Source organism: Strix uralensis, chromosome 1, assembly GCF_047716275.1.
Source record: "Strix uralensis isolate ZFMK-TIS-50842 chromosome 1, bStrUra1, whole genome shotgun sequence".
Taxonomy (NCBI): domain Eukaryota; kingdom Metazoa; phylum Chordata; class Aves; order Strigiformes; family Strigidae; genus Strix; species Strix uralensis.
The window spans coordinates 143,983,266-144,001,145 of NC_133972.1; positions in this window are offsets into that span (position 1 = coordinate 143,983,266).

Below are 17,880 nucleotides of genomic sequence, written 5' to 3' on the forward strand. Positions count from 1 at the left end.
ACTCTGTGGTTCCACAAGTACACAGCAGATAATGCGTACCTGAGAACCTGTGAACGGCCCATATTAAAGCTTTCTTACTGTTGTGAGAGACAACTTGTAGAAACAGGTCCTGAAAGAAACAGGCCTGCAAGAAACAAGGACTGAGAAAAACAGCCTGAGAAAAAGTTAAAGGATAGTGGGGGGAGTGGAGGCCCTCCGAGCTAAGGAATGTCTCAAACACTTGCAAGTAACGAAACTATAGTCATGGGGTGGATAGTGTGGAGGTCGAAACTGATAAGGCTGCCCGAGTAACACAGGATGCAGCTGGAGGGGAGAGCCCTGTGGAGACAGGACAGCTCTGCTCTGGTGCACCTGGTCAAATTTCAAGGGCCATCTGTCCCGTGAATGACATTTGCTTCATTATCCATGAAATGCATATTGAAGTTAACACCCCTGAATATGTTAACGAAGACTAACATGATCATGCTAATTACATCATCCCGTGAAACACCTTACCCCTCCCCATACATGGGATATATAGGTATGTGGGTCGACCTAGTGGACGGACCCAAGGAAAGTGGGTATAAATTGAGGGGGGGCAAAGGGGGAGTCGTCCGGAGAGTGAAGTGAAGAAGACAGATGCCTCCTGGAACCCTCACTGGTAGGATCGACACAGGAACCCAGACTGGTGATCTCTATTCCTCTATTCTCTCCATCTCCCTCCTTTCCTTTTTCCCATTTTCCTTCACTACCATTAAGAAATGCAAGGCATACTGTATTGCTTACCAGAACTCGTTTTGTACTTAGTCAATTATTGTGTATCCAATTATTACATTGTGGGAAGTTAATAAATGTCTGGACTTCGAGACTTGTCTCACCGTTGTCCGCTCTGTTGGAGATTTATGAATCTGAGTCACTTGTCTCCCTCATCTGAGCAGGACGTGACAACTGTAAGTCCAGGTTCCAGAGAATGAAAAATATCCAATGGAGATATTTCTCCCATAGAATAAACTGATTAAGAAGTTGTGGAAGAAACAAAATCATGATTTCTACCAGTACAGAAACTCACTGAAATCCACAAGAGAGTTGGAAATTACACCATCAAACAAGTGACACAGAGTAACAGTAAGCAGGATTGCTTCTCAATAAGCATCATACCTTTTAGCATGCCTTGAGACTGAGATGATAATGAAATATATAATTATGCATAATTTTTTAGTCTGTATTAACTGTAGTCTGTTTTCTTCCCTTTTTTTTGAATGAAATGTCTATACATTATTTGAAAAATAAATAAATAGTGCAAGTTAATTACAAAGTTTCAAAAAAATAAACACTGACCTAAAGAGAAATTACCAAATATTTCAATTAAGGGGGAAAATAATTAAAATCTGGATTTAACAAGTATTTATCAAGGATGTACATGCTTATTTTTTAGCTCAAGTAGTTTTAGTGTAGCCATAGTGTAGCAGTGGTATTAACAGCCATTAGGCTCTAGTACGTTGTCAAATTAAGATTAAATTAATTTTCACAATTTTTCCTCTGCAATTAAGTTTTCTTTAGCTTTATCACTGAAGAGAACTAGGTCTGATCAATTTGATCAAAACAGTGGGCAAAAAAAAAAAAAAAAGACACTGAAGATTTCCTGCTTAAATTTCACGCTTCATGCTCTTCTCATCTTTATTCAACTTGAATATGCTTCCCACAGTTTATGTAACACAGTGGATGTGTTGGGTTTTTTTGACCAACTCTATTTTAAACACTTTTATTAATAAAAATGACAATATTTTTTCTCTCCTGCAATGCATCTGTAAAGGCATGGAGGACTACATCTTTTGTTTGGAGATTAAGGGATCATTCCATTTTAAAAGGAATACTTGCGTGAGGTGATTTATTAGATATACTCTTAATCCTTGAGCACTACTGCTTGAATCCAGTTAGAAGGTAAGCAACCATCATATCTGCTCTACATCAGGAGATTTTATTAACCTTGGACTCCTGTTACTGATTCTTCTGACCTAATATTTTGATGTGATTACATCAAATGCAGTCCCATATTTTCCTAATCTCTCTGTTAGGAGTAATTTATTTTTTAAAAATATTTTGGCAATTTTGTATTTAAACTTGAACAATTTTTCCAGGCTTTATGTTTGTTTTTCCATTTGCTGGAATATTTCATTGTTAGAAGCAGTATACTGTTCTTTCAAATTTACATGCTTAGCTTTGTATATGCAGCCCATTACTAAATGGAAAAAAGGCACATAAATGTCTGAGAACATAAAGTCTAAAATACTTATTTCAGAAATTCTTTGTTACATGAATGGAGCCTATTAATTTGGAGCACACACATTCAAAGGAGCACATTCATTTCAGGATATGTAAACCAACATAGATCATAGATGTTCTAGCAAAGAGTACTTGATTTTCTTTTATATGCATATACAACCTCCTCAGATTTTGAAAGCTGATTCCACAGAACAGAACACTTGCCCTTACGTTCCAATTATATTAAAACTTTAGTTTGAAAATGTATCTGAAAATATCATTATGGGTGTCAAGCATGATTTTTAGAGAAAGCTGAACAGTGTGCATATCATAAATAAATCAACAACTAACATAATTTTTAAAAAAGCAATACAATTTATTTTTGGTAACCCTCTGCAGCTGATGTCTCTAATCTCTTCACATGTTTTTCTTTCAGGGCCTGTGAAACTGTCTCAGGAATTTGTGCAATAACAAATGAGATGATTTCTTCCATGGGATTCTGGCTCTGAGTTAGGTCTTTCCTCCAGGATTAATCACTTTTTCTAATAATTCATAAAGCACCTGCAATAATTCTGACACTTAAAGAAGATAGTCATGCTTAATATCCTAACTTTTTTTCAGGTGGAAATCTATTTTTTTTTTTCCAACAAACTATATTCAAAGTGGAAAAATGATAAATAATTATGTGAATGATGACGTTACAAGGAAAAGGCATTTTGACAACAGCAATTTTGACTTCCATTCTGACCTACAATATTGCTTTGCATTTCAGTGTGAGACCCAACTGTAACTCATTCTTGCCAACATGCATTAATATCTTGGTCTGACAGTGAACCACTTTGTATCTCTGAATTTTTAAACATATACATGCAAGTCTTACAATGATGTGCCTTTTAATCTTTGGCAATTTGCTTTGAAAATTTACATTACTGATCAGATTTGTGGCATTTATCCTAGATATGAGTTAATCATCCACCACCAATTTCCGATACATAGTTTCGAGTGGTTAACACAAAAGTTCAGATCTTAGAGACACATACAGAAGAAACTAATTTTAAACATACATACACAAACATATGAAAAATTATTTGCATTACTGTCCTGAGTATTCTACATTTCCTCAATTCACTATAATATTTCTCTGTGGAAATTGATCCATATCTCAAGCACCTAAATTTCAATTTCCTACTTTAAATAATACAGTGAACATTTTGGGTTTATTTTCCTATGTAAAGTAAGAGAAAAATAGAGCTGGATGGACTTTTCAAGGTCATATAGTCCAGCCTCATATCCCAGCAGAGGATCATGGTATTTTATATGTGCTCTTAATCTCCCTTGCTAAAATTTACACCCATTACTTTTTGCAGTATCTATTATTGACAAGAAAAAAAAAAAAAAGACATTATCTCATTTCCTTTCCCTTTGCAGAAGTTTTATATGTGTTTGAAGCCTAATATAGAATAGTCTCTCATCCTTCTCACCTCTGAATAACTTCTGTCCTTTTAACCTCTCCTCATCAGTGACATTGCCAGAGCTCTAGGCATTTTAATTGTTTTCATCTAAACTTCATTGAAGATCAGAGTCTCAAACTGAACATAGGTCTGTGAGATATTGCCTATATGGAGCAGTGTGTCTTAAGAGTATCTGGCTACTTAGAAATCACTAATTTTCCTCTGTAACAGTCATATTACATAATCCCTGACCCTTTCCTTCAGAAATACTGCTTAGCTCTTTGTTTCCTTAAACCTTGTTCATAAAGCTGAGTATTCTTGTCTAAGCATAGATGCTTGCACTTCTTGTTAAATAGCAATCCATTTTATGTAACTAATGTTACTTGTTTTCTGGTATGTCTTTACAACCATTTGGGTTAATTGTTCTTGTAGCATGGAAGAAATTAAAGTTAACTGAATTTCTATAATGTTCTGGCTTCTAATTTCTTGCTTTTTAAAAAATAGACCCTTATCCTGTCACCTGTCTCTGTGGTTTCTCATAGACAATTTTTAATGTTGCTGATATTATTTCAGCCAGTATCTTAGGCACCCAAAGGTGAATTTCATCAACCCTGGATTATCTGACAAATACCTAAATTTTCTCAGTACTTTCATCTTCTTTTAGTGCAGTTTGAGATCTTATCTCTTTTTCTATTACAGAAATACCCATGCAGTTTGACAAATTTATTTTTGCCAAAGATAAAAGCAAACAACATACTACAAACTTTCATCTTTATGGTATCATTTTTAGTAGCTTGTAAGTAGCTTGTAATTCTGCTGATCAGAAGAATGTTTGAGGACAGTTACAGAATTAAGTCTTTCTCTTTTATCTGTAATTTCTTCCTAATTTTTTCCCAGGATGCTCATCTAACACTTTTGTGCATCTGCCTTTTCTGAAATCCATAATTTTCAGATTGTCACTCTCCTTCCTTCCATTTCTGATGGTTAGCCATCTTCAATGGATGTGGTCATTCATGGTGGCCCTCATCACCCAGCTCTCCTTCAGGGTCTGCATTCTCATCTAGTTACTCCCTAGTGCTTAGAAGCAAACCTGGACAAGGCTCTCTTCAGGTTCCTTGCTCTACCTGTATTTCACAATCTTGCTGGATTGTGCTTTCTGATATATTCCTTTTCTATCAGGAGTGGGATTTAACTCACCTAGAGCTTGGTGTTTATCATATGGGTAGTTACACAGACGTCACTGTGACACTCCCATCATACCGACTGGCTATTCAGCCATATAGTTTTTCAGGCAAATATCTAAGCATATTATCAGTATATATTTGAACATGAGGATGAAATGTATACTTTCCCTGAACTTCACCAGCTCTCTTTACTAATCTGCGTAGATCTTGAAGGGAACCTACTGTGACTTGTTAGCATTTAGCAATCTTCCTTGTTAACACCTATGGAATAAAATGATATGTCCTCTTTTCTCCCTTTCTCTATCCTTGCTGAATAATGTAAAGCTTTTACATTTATGATTGATCATATTGCAACTGAAAAAAAAGTATCTATATATTTTGGTTATATATATATCAATTAGGGAACTAGCAACTGTCATGGGAAAGTCTAAAAGACTGATAAATCAGGCCATTTTCAAACTTCAAGAAAACAGTTTGCTGGATTGACATTAAATCATTAAAAATACACATTGCCAATGCTGAGTTCTTACTCATTACCAGTTGATATCACTAAATATTCAAATAATTAATCCTCAACAATCTAGATTAGCTATGGCTATACAATACCACCAAACTGATGCCCTGTGATTAATGCTGACAGCTGCAGTTCTTGATCTTTTCATTCCAAGGTCAAGGTTATGAAGCTTGAGAGCTCTTCCACAAGGAAAGCTGGAACAACCATGGGCATTTTCTAGATTGTTCTTTCCTTTCTCGCTGTTGATATTTTTTACATTTCTTATACCTGTCCCCAAAAGAAAAATGGTGATCACATTTGCTCTCAGCATAGTTCATCCTATTTTTGGGACAACGACTTGTTTTGGTTTTACCAGGCACCTTTCTTGCTTGTTCTGCAGGATTATCTACATTTTTACAATGTATCCTTTCAGTATAAAAGACAAGAGACAAGCAAATCTGTCCCTGAAATAAACGCTCTCCTGTCTGTTCTAAATACCTGTTTTTAACTTGCAGATTTTACTGCTTGCACTTTTTCCTGTAGCCTACTTGTGCAAGTGTCCCTAAAGTTTCCATTTACTTTTTCTTGGTTACATATTATTTGTATATTTATGTTTCACTGTGTTACAAACAAGGTGTACCTGTTACTGGTTATAACTATTAGAAGTGCTGCAATGTTACAAAATGGTTTTACACTGTCTGCAGTATACAGTATTTGGGTTTGCAAATACCTCATTCGAGGCAAGCAAATAGTCACTACATCTTGGCTATTATGCTTTGCCTCTACAGGTGTAACTGCCTTGGCTTCAGTCTCAATATGTCAATAATCACACTCATTCTCTGACACAACTATTAGATTATAATTTCTATTATAACTATATAACACGCATATTTTGAAACATTTTCTTTGATAATAACTTAATGTATATACCAATAAAAAGAGACCACTAAATCATCTTACAGAATTGCCTCTGACCTTGAGCAAAAATGTACGTTATTACTGCATTTTTTTTAAAGAAACCTTCAATGCAAGCATGAAGTTTAGGAGTGGAAAAGCTTTGAATCCACCCTTAGGATACTCTCCTAAGAGACAAACCAGGACGTTTATACCATGCTTATTGCAAAAACATTGGATCATTTAAGTCCATTGCATAAGAGATTAAGTCCTCAGGGTGTCTCTGCATTGTATTTCCAGCTGACAGAAAACCTGACCTACGATGATGTGTTGATCTGGAAGCAAAACAGCAAACAGGAAAAGTCCCCAAGGAGTCAAGAATACAGTTTTGTTTGATAGAGGAGAAAAAGCTCAGACTGACATGTAGGCATTGCACTTTCTTATTAGAGAATGTGATAAGCCTGTCCATGACAAGATACAGAAATCCCTAGAACTTTTTCCTGTACTTGCCTCTCACATTAGCTTTTAGAAAACTGGTGAAGGAAAAAAATGTTAAACCAGTGGAAAAACTTTCTGTGATAGAGACAGATTTGAAATGTAATAGCAGACTGTCCTGTGGACATAGTTAATGTGCTCATTACTTCTCATAGATGGGATGCCTATGCCTATTACAAATACGTGGCATGTGAATGTCCTTCAGCTGTCCATTATAAAGTATTTGGGTTTATTGCAAATTATCTCTTTCTCTAGGGTATAAAGGATGGTAATTACGTGCTGAAATTCCCTGACAGCTTTCTGAATGTTGTTGGAGAGATTCAAATGGAGTAATACATTGTAACATGTTTTGCTGTAGCATTCACCTTCACAACCCTTAGTAATCCCCTGAAATGCTCCTCATTCCAGCTAGATGCACTCAGTCAGTATTCACTGAACAAATGTTTATTTCTGGTGTATTATTTCTGGTGTCAACAGAGCTGACATTAAGATAACCATGCCAACTGAAGGCATGTGCTGTGTGAAGCATCTGTGATACTGTTTAGAATAAAACACAGTTCATTTTAAAAAAATGAAGAAAGTTTACTCCCGGTATAAGATTCAAGCCAACACTAACGCTTTAAATGTTTCTTTAGTGGTAAGGATATTGTCAGCAATTTAGATATTTGAATAGAACTAAAACTGAGTTTTAATATAATTAAGAATACTTGTTTTGATAGTCTATACACCTTTCCAGAAATGTATGTTTCTACTTGTTTTTTTCTTACATGTTGATAATTTGGTTTCAGTTTTCAGACTAAATAATAAATATGCTGTGAATTATGCAAGGTGGTAAGGAAAATGAATCATAAATACATTGCAAAATTCTTATCCAGAGATAATTGCATGGGAAGTAAATGACTCACTCTTAACTATTGTATTAGTGACTTCTGTGAGGAAAATGAATACAAACCTCATTAACGCTATGAAATCATGTTTCAATAAGTGAAAATCTCTATTGAGATGATAACATTACAGTAAATTTATGCTGTTTCCTGCATAAGTATCCTGCATATGTAGTTAATATTATTACAGCAGTAGCAGTTCTTTCTTTTATGGTCTGGTTTTTAGAAGCATAAGGACTCAAGTGGCCTGACACAATGAACTGGCATGATCACCTCCAATCCACAGGGACAAGAAAAAGATAAAAGATTTTGAATCCTTGGTCTATTGTTATCTATTTAAATGTACATAGTTTGCAGCTGAGATTTCAAGAGATTTATTATTAGGTAAATCAGAGCTTGCCCACAGTTTAAATTTCAAGCTGAACGAAAATGTATTGCATAATACTTGAACGTGTATGCAAGGTGAAAGTTGCCCCTAGTGTTAAGTGAATAACAGGGCAAGAACTACTTTTCATCCATTCAACTTGGGTTGCTTGTTTTCCTTTTCATCTACGTTGATACCACTTTGTTTTGGCACTGCTGTTTAGCAGCCATGCACTTGAAAGAAATGTCTGGAGAGCACTCTCCCTTATTTCAAGAATGCTGCTATTGAAAGAAAATAAAGTGGATTCTTTAACTTCTCCTAATCTGTCAAGCTCTTTTGAAAATTAAATTGAAACAATGCAATGAATATCATCGGGAAAGTAGAAATCTCACCTGCTGAAGTCATAAGTCCTTACCGAGTATGTGGTAAATTAGCTTAAAACCTGAGTTGGACTGGATACCTAAGTAGTTGTGTTGCTACTCCTTGGACACAACATACATCATTCTGGTTTTGTCACAGTTTGATTGTTATATTCTGGTCTGAACAATGCTTTAAATGGAAGTCCACAAAGAATGGTATTAAAAGAGTGGCTAATATCAACAATTGGCTGCAGAGTATCAGACCTACCATGTGTGCTTATTTGCAGTGGTCTATGCATACTCAGAAAATCTGATGTTTCCTACATAGAAGTAGGATGTATGTATGAATGTTTCCTACATTCCTGTAGTTTCTCCATGGAGGTGCAAGGCTGACTGTACATTACATTTTTGATAAATGTAATACAACTTGGATGCAACAGATTGGATATGAATTCAATGTAAAAAGACTTCAAGTTTGTGCCCTGTTTTTCAAATATTTACCACATGCAAGATGTTCAGGAAAACAATAACATAGCCATATAGCTAGGTGCTAGATTGCTACCAGAAACCACATAAATCAAAATTTGGTTATGCGGTAAAAGTATTCCAAGCAACAGTGTTAGAGTCTGAAACCTGCATGTGGTGTAACAATGTACAGCAACCTATTGCAACCAGTGGATCTGAAACTGTGATATACCTCAAAAATACACCTTAAAGTTCAAAATGCCCTATATTTTACACAGATTATTTAACTATACTGTAGGCAATGGCTTAAATAGCTTGCCAATACATAAGTAAATAAAGAGCAATACAGGGGGAAAAAAAAAAAAAAAAAAGAAAGCAAGACTTTGAACATAGAGTAAGTAGCCCTCCCCTGTTGTTCAAAATTCTGGCATGGGGCTTTCATTGATTAATTAGTCAGGATGGGAGCCATATTCCTCTGATTTTCTCATTAGTCAATCTCGATCCAGCTTTGAATCTCCTCAGGGTTCACCGCTACTAATGATTCACTCCATTTAGCACAATGGCTTATTTTCTGTAAATCAGGCCTTTCTTCTCTGGTGAATTAATGTTGCACCGGTATGGACAGCAGTGCAATAATAATATTATAGGTTTATTTTCAGCACAGCTTGTTGAATAAGCTTCAATGGAGACATATGTCAGTAAAAGGAGCAGTTACTTTGAAAATAAAACAATTATTAAGATCTACTAGATTTCATCAGACTTTTCATTTAAGATGATTACTTCTTTTGTTATAAAAGCAGAAAAAAATGCAACATGCTAGAAAACTATAATTTAGTATTCTCAGGACAAAATATTTACTTTATTTTAAAATTAATTTCATTTTTTTCTGTATAAATTACATAATTCATAATAAAAATATGGAATTAAAAAAAATCTTCAAAATAGTATTTAAACCCAAGTTATTTCTCAGAATGGGACCTGATGAGAATTTTGAACCTTGTTTTAAGTAAAGCTTCATTTTCAAATTTTAAAGTCTTCATGAAGTTGAGCTTTTGGTTTCACAAAAACTCTAGCAATCACTTTGTGGCAATGGAGGAAATTTTAACATAACAAGATAGCTGCAGGGTATTTTAAAAATCCAGTCTCTGCATTTTTGATGAATAGATGTATAATGGAATGACATAGACTGCAGGATAATTCTTCCAAATGTAGTACATTACTTTTCCATATGGTTAGTTTATGACAGTGAGAGTGTAAGAAAACCAGACAGAATTTAGTACTGACTACATGGGGAACAGTATTGTGATGTCATTAACACCTTTGCTATTGTCAAAGTGACTGTGGCTGAATAAAAAGAAGCTGGAGCCAAAGACACTCCAGTAGTGACAGCTATTCAGCTCCTTGAAATTATGAATTTCAAGTATGCTGCTCAAATCTGTATACCTTAGGTTCCCTAAATATACCCCTACCCTCTTTTTTCACCATCCAGGGGAAGACCAAATTCCTGAGCTAGAAGTCAATAAAGGGACAGAACCTCTTGCAGGCTGAGAGATACATAGAGCTGCTTGAAGATTTTTACTTCTCTTAAAAGACAACTTTCCATATCTCAAGATAACTTTGACATTCTTTACATGCCATTCAGGTCACTTTTTGTGTATTGGTTGATTTTGGAAATTATTGTTTCCTGACATTTTAGTTCAAAACTACTGCTGTCCTTTTGGGGGCATGTCTATATTCCTCCAAAGCCTCCAATTTCTATAACAATGTAAGTAAACTTTTTGTACATATACAAGAAAATTATTTGAATTCTCAGAAAGGTAATTACTTCCTTTGTTCTATTCTACCACAGTTTTCACCTTAGTCTTATGGGACATACTCTTTTTTAAAAAGATTTATTTATTTATTTTCAGATAGTAACTTAATATTTAATGGGACCAGTTCTTAACACAATAGTAACTACACATATGTTCTATTTTTTCATTAATCAATTCTGTAACTGCACAGTAAGTTACAAAAAGCAATATGGTTTGATATTAATGATCCATTTATTGTAGTTCTGGAGAACTGTACAGATAGATAATTGCAATTAAAATTATTTCTCTAGATTTATATTTGTCTAATTTGGGGAACACTGTGCACAGTTGTCGTGTACTGTAAAACCCACATGGTCAAAGAGAAGATGATTAATACAGGAAACTGGATAAAAATCCAAGAAAATATCCGCATTCAGCTCAAGACTGTCCCTGAATTGCTTTTGACACTAATGTGTCTAAGGTGGAGTCACGGTAAACAGTTGTTTTGTCTGTATAACTGCACCACAGTGGCACTTAACATTTCCAAGTTCAAATCCCAAATGAAAAATTTGTACTGTGGTAAGTAAAGACTGGGATGGATTGTTTAACCTCTCCTCATTTTTAGCCCTAAAATCAACATACTTGAATTTAAGTTCAAAATAATACCATTTATGTTCCTGAGGTCTAGCTCCAGAGCAATAGATTTAATGTTTCCAAATTCTTCAATATTTTACTTCATAATAGGACTATGTCTCTAATATTGACATTATCTCCAGTTTTAATGGAGTGTAAGGGAGTGGAAACCAGGACAAGGAGGCATAGAAAATTGGATTTACTGCATCTTTAAGTCTATATATAGAAGTAATGGTAATGTCACTGTCAATTTTGTTTGTTTGTTTTTTGGTTTTTTTGGGGTTTTTGTTTGGGTTTTTTGGGTTTTTTTTGTAGTTAATAGTAGTGGTTATAAATACATATATTTGACTAATGTATATATCATATGCTGATCACATGAAAGATGTTCTAACAATCAAAACAATATGAGATTCCCATGTCAAGTATGTAAGATACAGAAGAAGTGAAATTATACATAGGTTTTAGAAACATTACTACATTTGAGGGGAAGTAAAGAAATCAGACTTGATTTCTATTCACAGTATGACAGTAACTTTATTTCCAAATATTATGAAATGCATTATTTTTTGTTGCAAAAGCTGAACAATATAACGAAATTCAGCAGATCATATATGTTCTTTATCTTTTTTTTTTTTTTTTTTTTTTTTTTTCCCCAGGAGATAAAGCAAGAGACTGATTCATGGATGAATTAAACAATTCCCTTCTGTAGTTTAGGTCAGGGCCATGTTTTCTTGTCTCTTAACTTTTGTATTGAAGAAATACAGAAAAAGATAAAGATAATTAATTTGTTGTTGAATACTGTATCTATAAACATATATAAACAACCTTAATTTATTTTATTGAGTATCCCTCACTGTAAAATATTCACTACTTTTAAAGCGGTATTAACTACTTATTAGGGTAAATGTTTTTCTGAGGGAAAGACCCCTGCACAGAGGAAAAATTTTGGCAAAGAAGTGGAGGATATATTTTTGCATAATAATTAGGCTAAGCAATTAAAAAAAATGTAACTATATTGAGCCCAAATTCAGGCATGGATGATGACTGGAGGAAGAAGACAATAATAATATATGCATGCCTGCTTTTCCAAGGCATTACAAAACCAGAGAGTACAGATGTTCTGGTTCAGACTTCCAGGTCAGATATATTGTTTGTTTTAGTAGGACGAAAGATGGTCCTTATAGTCTAGGATGGTAGATGATGGAAATAAAAATTTCTGACAAAAAAATATGGGTAAACTATTCACATAAATGATTCAGACAGAATGAGATGCAAAGCACAGTAAAGACATTTCTCTTCATTAGGAATCAGTCACCAGATAATGTTATGACATACTGTGTTTAAATAATTATGTGACAACAATAAGAAAAGAACTGTGTCATGTTTGACCTATAACAGGATGTGAAAAAACTTCTCTATCTCAAGAAAATTTTCAATTTCTTTGAGAAAATCTGACATGATGAACCCAATATCTTCCAAATATTTTGAGAATTGGTGGCATTTCTCTCATTTGTGCTAAAACAGTTATAATGATTTTAGGATGAACAAGTTAAGGTCTCTGCTCTCCTTCATTTCACCTTGGCACTTATTTTAACATTGGTGCATACCCCAGACTACAAAATCAGTTTCTTTCCTCCTGTAAGACATTTAACAAGCTAATTAATACACTCACTTGGGCTGTGGAATACCTAACATCAGTTCCCTTATGAATATCAGGTAGACCAGACATTTGGCCAAGGATCTTCTTCCACACACCCGCAAAGGAATGCAGCCACAAAAATATTGGCTAGACTTAGGAGGATCCACTGATGCCTGTGCAAAAAATTCAGTAAGAGAAGTCCTTTTTGTCTGTCTTTATCACCCAATAAAGACAGGAGAGTAGAAGGATGTCAAGAATTCATGTTTACTGATACTCTACTTTCACTCTACTTGGAAACAGGTGGTGTTCAAAGCCCTCTTGCCTCAGCAAAACAACATGCAAAGCCACAGTAGGGATACTGAGGAATCACAGATGTACCATTCAAATCTTTGTCAGATATATGGTGAGAATCTGTTGTTTATAAAATCCTCTTATTTACTTGACTGAGAAATACCATATCATTGTACACTGAATCACAGCATCTCTCATCTGAACACTACATTGAAGTTATGAAACCATAGAAATGACAATGAAATTGCTTCTTTTAAAACTGTTACTGTGTACTGTATCTCATTATTTACTCTAACATTACGCAAGATAAAAATTCAGGACTTCAAATTGTCAATTTTAAGTTTATCACACTGTGCCTTAGCTAACCATGAAGACTTTGAATAACAGCTATTACATATTATTTAAAGCTTATGCATGTTATATGGGTTTATGATAACTTTTTTTTGGCCTTAGTAAAACTACCTCAAAAACTAAAGTTACTGGAAAAGCTTTAATTTTTATTTTTAATTTATTTTTAATTTTTAATTTATTTTAAATTTAATTTATTTTTATGTTATTTTGAAAGAAACAATACTGTTTTAATAAAAAAGTACTATTCTAATTTCATGGAAAAACAACAGAATTTTAAGTTTGGTCAAGAATAATCCCATGCAATTCTTCTGGTTCTTTAGAGCTGTAGGACATGTATGTTACAATTTAACAAGTTTCTCTTCTCTCTACACAAAAAGATGTAGACTCTTCAGAACATAACTCAAAGCTTGAGAGAAGAGTGAAATATACTATTAGGAAAAAATGCTCTCTGTCCAGTTTTAAAATCTGTTTGGACATTTATTTTAGCCATATCTAGATTTTTGTGCATCTTTCTCAGAGTTGATTTTGCAACAGCTGTGGGTGTTCCTTGGGCATACCCAGTCAGAATTTATTTACCATATGCCAACCTAGTAAGACAATGTATCACAGAATTACAGAATCACAGAATTGTCTAGGTTGGAAAAGACCTTGAAGATCATCCAGTCCAACCATCAACCCAACATTGACAGTTCCCAACTACACCATATCCCCAAGCGCTATGTCAATCTGACTCTTAAACACCTCCAGGGATGGGGACTCCACCACCTCCCCAGGCAGCCCATTCCAACGCCTAACAACCTGTATTGTGTAAGTACATGACAACCCATCCACACTAAGCTGCCAATTAAATACATATTTTAACATGCAAAGCAAATTGTTATTATTGCTATAATTTTATTATGTTCTTCAAGAAATCTTTGCATAAGATGTCTTTCACTCAAACACCTGTTTAGAAGTGGTCAATTATATGTAATTATCCTGACAAGAATAACTTGTTTAAGAGAGAAGTTATGTCACTGCACTTTGTAAAATCTTGATTCAAGGGTTTCATTTTAGTTATGAAAATTAATTTAGTTAACTTAAAAAATGTCAGCATAAGAATATCTCTTATCTTTCATCATGAGATTCCACCACGGAAAAAAGTGTCTTTGATGCTGATATCTGCTTTTTTCACTAAATATTCTTTGAGATGATGGATGCAATATCACCATGTGCTCCTGTATCCACAGCATGGTCTATTTTCTGAGTGAAACTCATAAAAGGAAAGGGTTTCTAGGGTCCAGTCTTTTGTTGATAAGTTACTGTTCTGATATAGTCCTGAGTCCTTAGTGCCTTGTTTACAATCCTATACAGTGCTTCAGTATCAAGCACTTCAGTTTACTGACTAAAGTAGAAAGCCTAGGCTTCTTCTGGCCAACTGATAGCACCAGAACAGAAAGTCAGTTCTGTGGAAGTACAATAGGTAGATCAGCCAGAATATACAAGGCAGGAACCATTACAGTAAAAGTCACATTGACCAAGCTCAGTTTCATCATGGAAGTTAATTCTTTCAGCCATCATGGAAGTTAATTCCTTTGGGCAATGACTAGAATAAGTAATTAATTACATATGATTGTTAAGAACTAGTTGCATTGAGTATGTATGTCAGTCAAGGAAAATTTTGTTTTAAAGTATAAAACTGACCTGATTTCTAAACAACCCCACTGCAGATATTTCTGGTTCTCTAAACCAGTGGTCTCCAAACATTTTGATCACACATCACATTAGCAGAAAATTTCTGAGCACATACCCCAAATATATGTATTTTTATTTCTTCATAAATTATAGACAGGTACTACTGAAGTTTTAATATTTTCTACTCACCCTCCAATAGACTATCTTGTGCACCACCTAGGGTACATGCACATACACACACATACATACACTACCCTTTAGGAGACCACTGCTATATATAATGGAGAGATATATGTGTATATATATACATGTACACACACTCACATATATATACACATACATCTAGACAAATATATATAAATATGGCTATAACACAATTTTTTTTTACAGAAAGATAATTACTTACTCTAATAGCTGTCTTTTTGTCATAAGTGTTGGATATATAGACCCACAAAATGCTGATAAACCAATCAACCCTGGGACTACAAATTACAGACAAACATGAGGGAATCGCACTGGAATGGAAATAAGGAAGCAGCATAACTGGAGCAAGTCCATACAACTTTTCATCTACCTAAGGAAAAAAAAAATGCCATTGTTTCATCTAGAGAAATAATTCTTTAGCCAAACTGTTTGCAAGTCAACATGCATTATTTTTGTATTAAGCATAAACAGGCTTTGCAATATTAATATTAAAATTTAGCCACAGCTGAATTTGTTAGAAAGATCAGTAATCCTAACATCCTCAGCTGGTGTGGGATAAAATAACCAGTCCATTAGCACTCATACTCCAATAGATGAGGAGAAAAATTTTTCTTTACTACAATTGAGAAACAAAGACCTAACACTGGGTAAAAATAACATACAGCTATAAAATATAATTCTTATTTCACATTGTTCTCAGTGCCTGGTATCACAAAGCTGTTCAAGTCAACAAAGAAGTAGCAGAAATATACAGAGAAGACAGTAATTAAAGTTAAGAAAAAAAAAATTACCAACACAGCACAGGACCAAATTCCTTCAGAGATACGTTTGTTTCCCCAAAAGGCCAAGAATGTTATCTGCTTACCAATCTCTTCCAGAACTATGACTTTCTCAGCTCCTTTTTTAGGACAGTCCCAGAAGTGATTGACTTTATCCCATCTCTCAGTTCTGCTTACAGATAACCACCCAGTAGCTTCTACTGGTCCCTCACTGTGACTCTCACATGTATCCTACCTGATGCTGGCTGCACTCTCTATCAAGATTTAAGGGAGAGGGAGAAAAAGGGAATAAAAAGAGAGGGACCTGCATTAGGCCTTCTCTGCACAATCAGCTTTGCTGAACTAGGTAAGGGGATCAACCTGAAAACACAGATCAGCAAAAGAAAGGTAAAAGATATTCAGTTCTCTTTGTTCTGTACATAAGGATGAAAAGCAAAAGTAGCTCTCATCTATTCTTTGCTTGCAGTCCTGTGCTCTCAGTTTCTTGTTTTTGTGTTAGACTGTTTTAGGAAAATGGAATCAGCTGAAAGTGTGACTCAAATGTTGCATTTGTAAGGGGTCCTTTAAAATATGTAGGCATAAATATCAGCATTCACAGAAGGAAAAGCAAGAGTGGTCTCTCTCTTTTGCTTAAAAAACCACCCTTTATTTTCCAGATAAGTATAAAAGGACTAGTATAAGGGCAAGATTTTTCATTCTCTTCCATGTTATGTTATAATTCCAGATTTACTCTGTTGAATTAAAAAAATAAAAGTGTATGATTGTTTTGTCACACTTGGCTTTAGGGATTATTTTATGCTGGAATAATACTTGGGAGAAATGACATTATAAACAATGAAAAAGAAGGCAGGAAAATAAGTGAAAGAAAGCACCCACAGAAAACAATCCCATCACCCAATAATTTGTTTATATTAACTTCAATAAAAGCATCAAACACTATTTATTTTCTATTTTTCTGTGAACTGAAAAAATATTCTAAAATTTGTTTGAGAAGAAACTAATGAACATATAGAAGTAACTTCAAGAAATTATTGGACCTAATGAGCACATGGGAATGTGTTATTTTAGGTACCTAAACTTTAAGCTAGTTTGAGTTCTAGAAAATAACATTTTTTCCTCCAAATATATTAGTGTTCTACACCAGTAAAATGGTGCTTTATTCTTGGAACGATATTCATGAAACAGTTTCCAATTTCTTTTTGTGAGAGATCAGGTCCACAGGAAAAAAGTGTTCTATCCTTATTAGCATTCTTAATTTTTGTCTATTTCTATTATTGATAATCTCAATGCATCTAACCAAACTGTAGACCTGTAATACCCTTTATAACCTTTCTTAGCTTAGTGTCACGCTGGCAGGTGTACTGAGGAATATTTGGATGTAATTAATGCAAGTAACATAGTCTCTGAGCAGTGCGTAAAGCTGTAGAGATTTTCTATTTATTTTTCATGTGACTGAGATTTTGGACTTTATTAAAATATCTTCAGGCTCTTTCTGGGTTTTAGTGGTTCAGAGGAGTTCTACATATAAAATGATTCAGAAAAAAGATCTAAAAAATATTTTTTTAAATAAGTAGTTGTCCAGTAATTAAATACTCCTGTAATATAGTGGAAATAAATGGGGAAAAACCAACCAACCAAACAAGCCACCACATCATTTCAGTGTGTACTCCTTATGTGTACACAAAT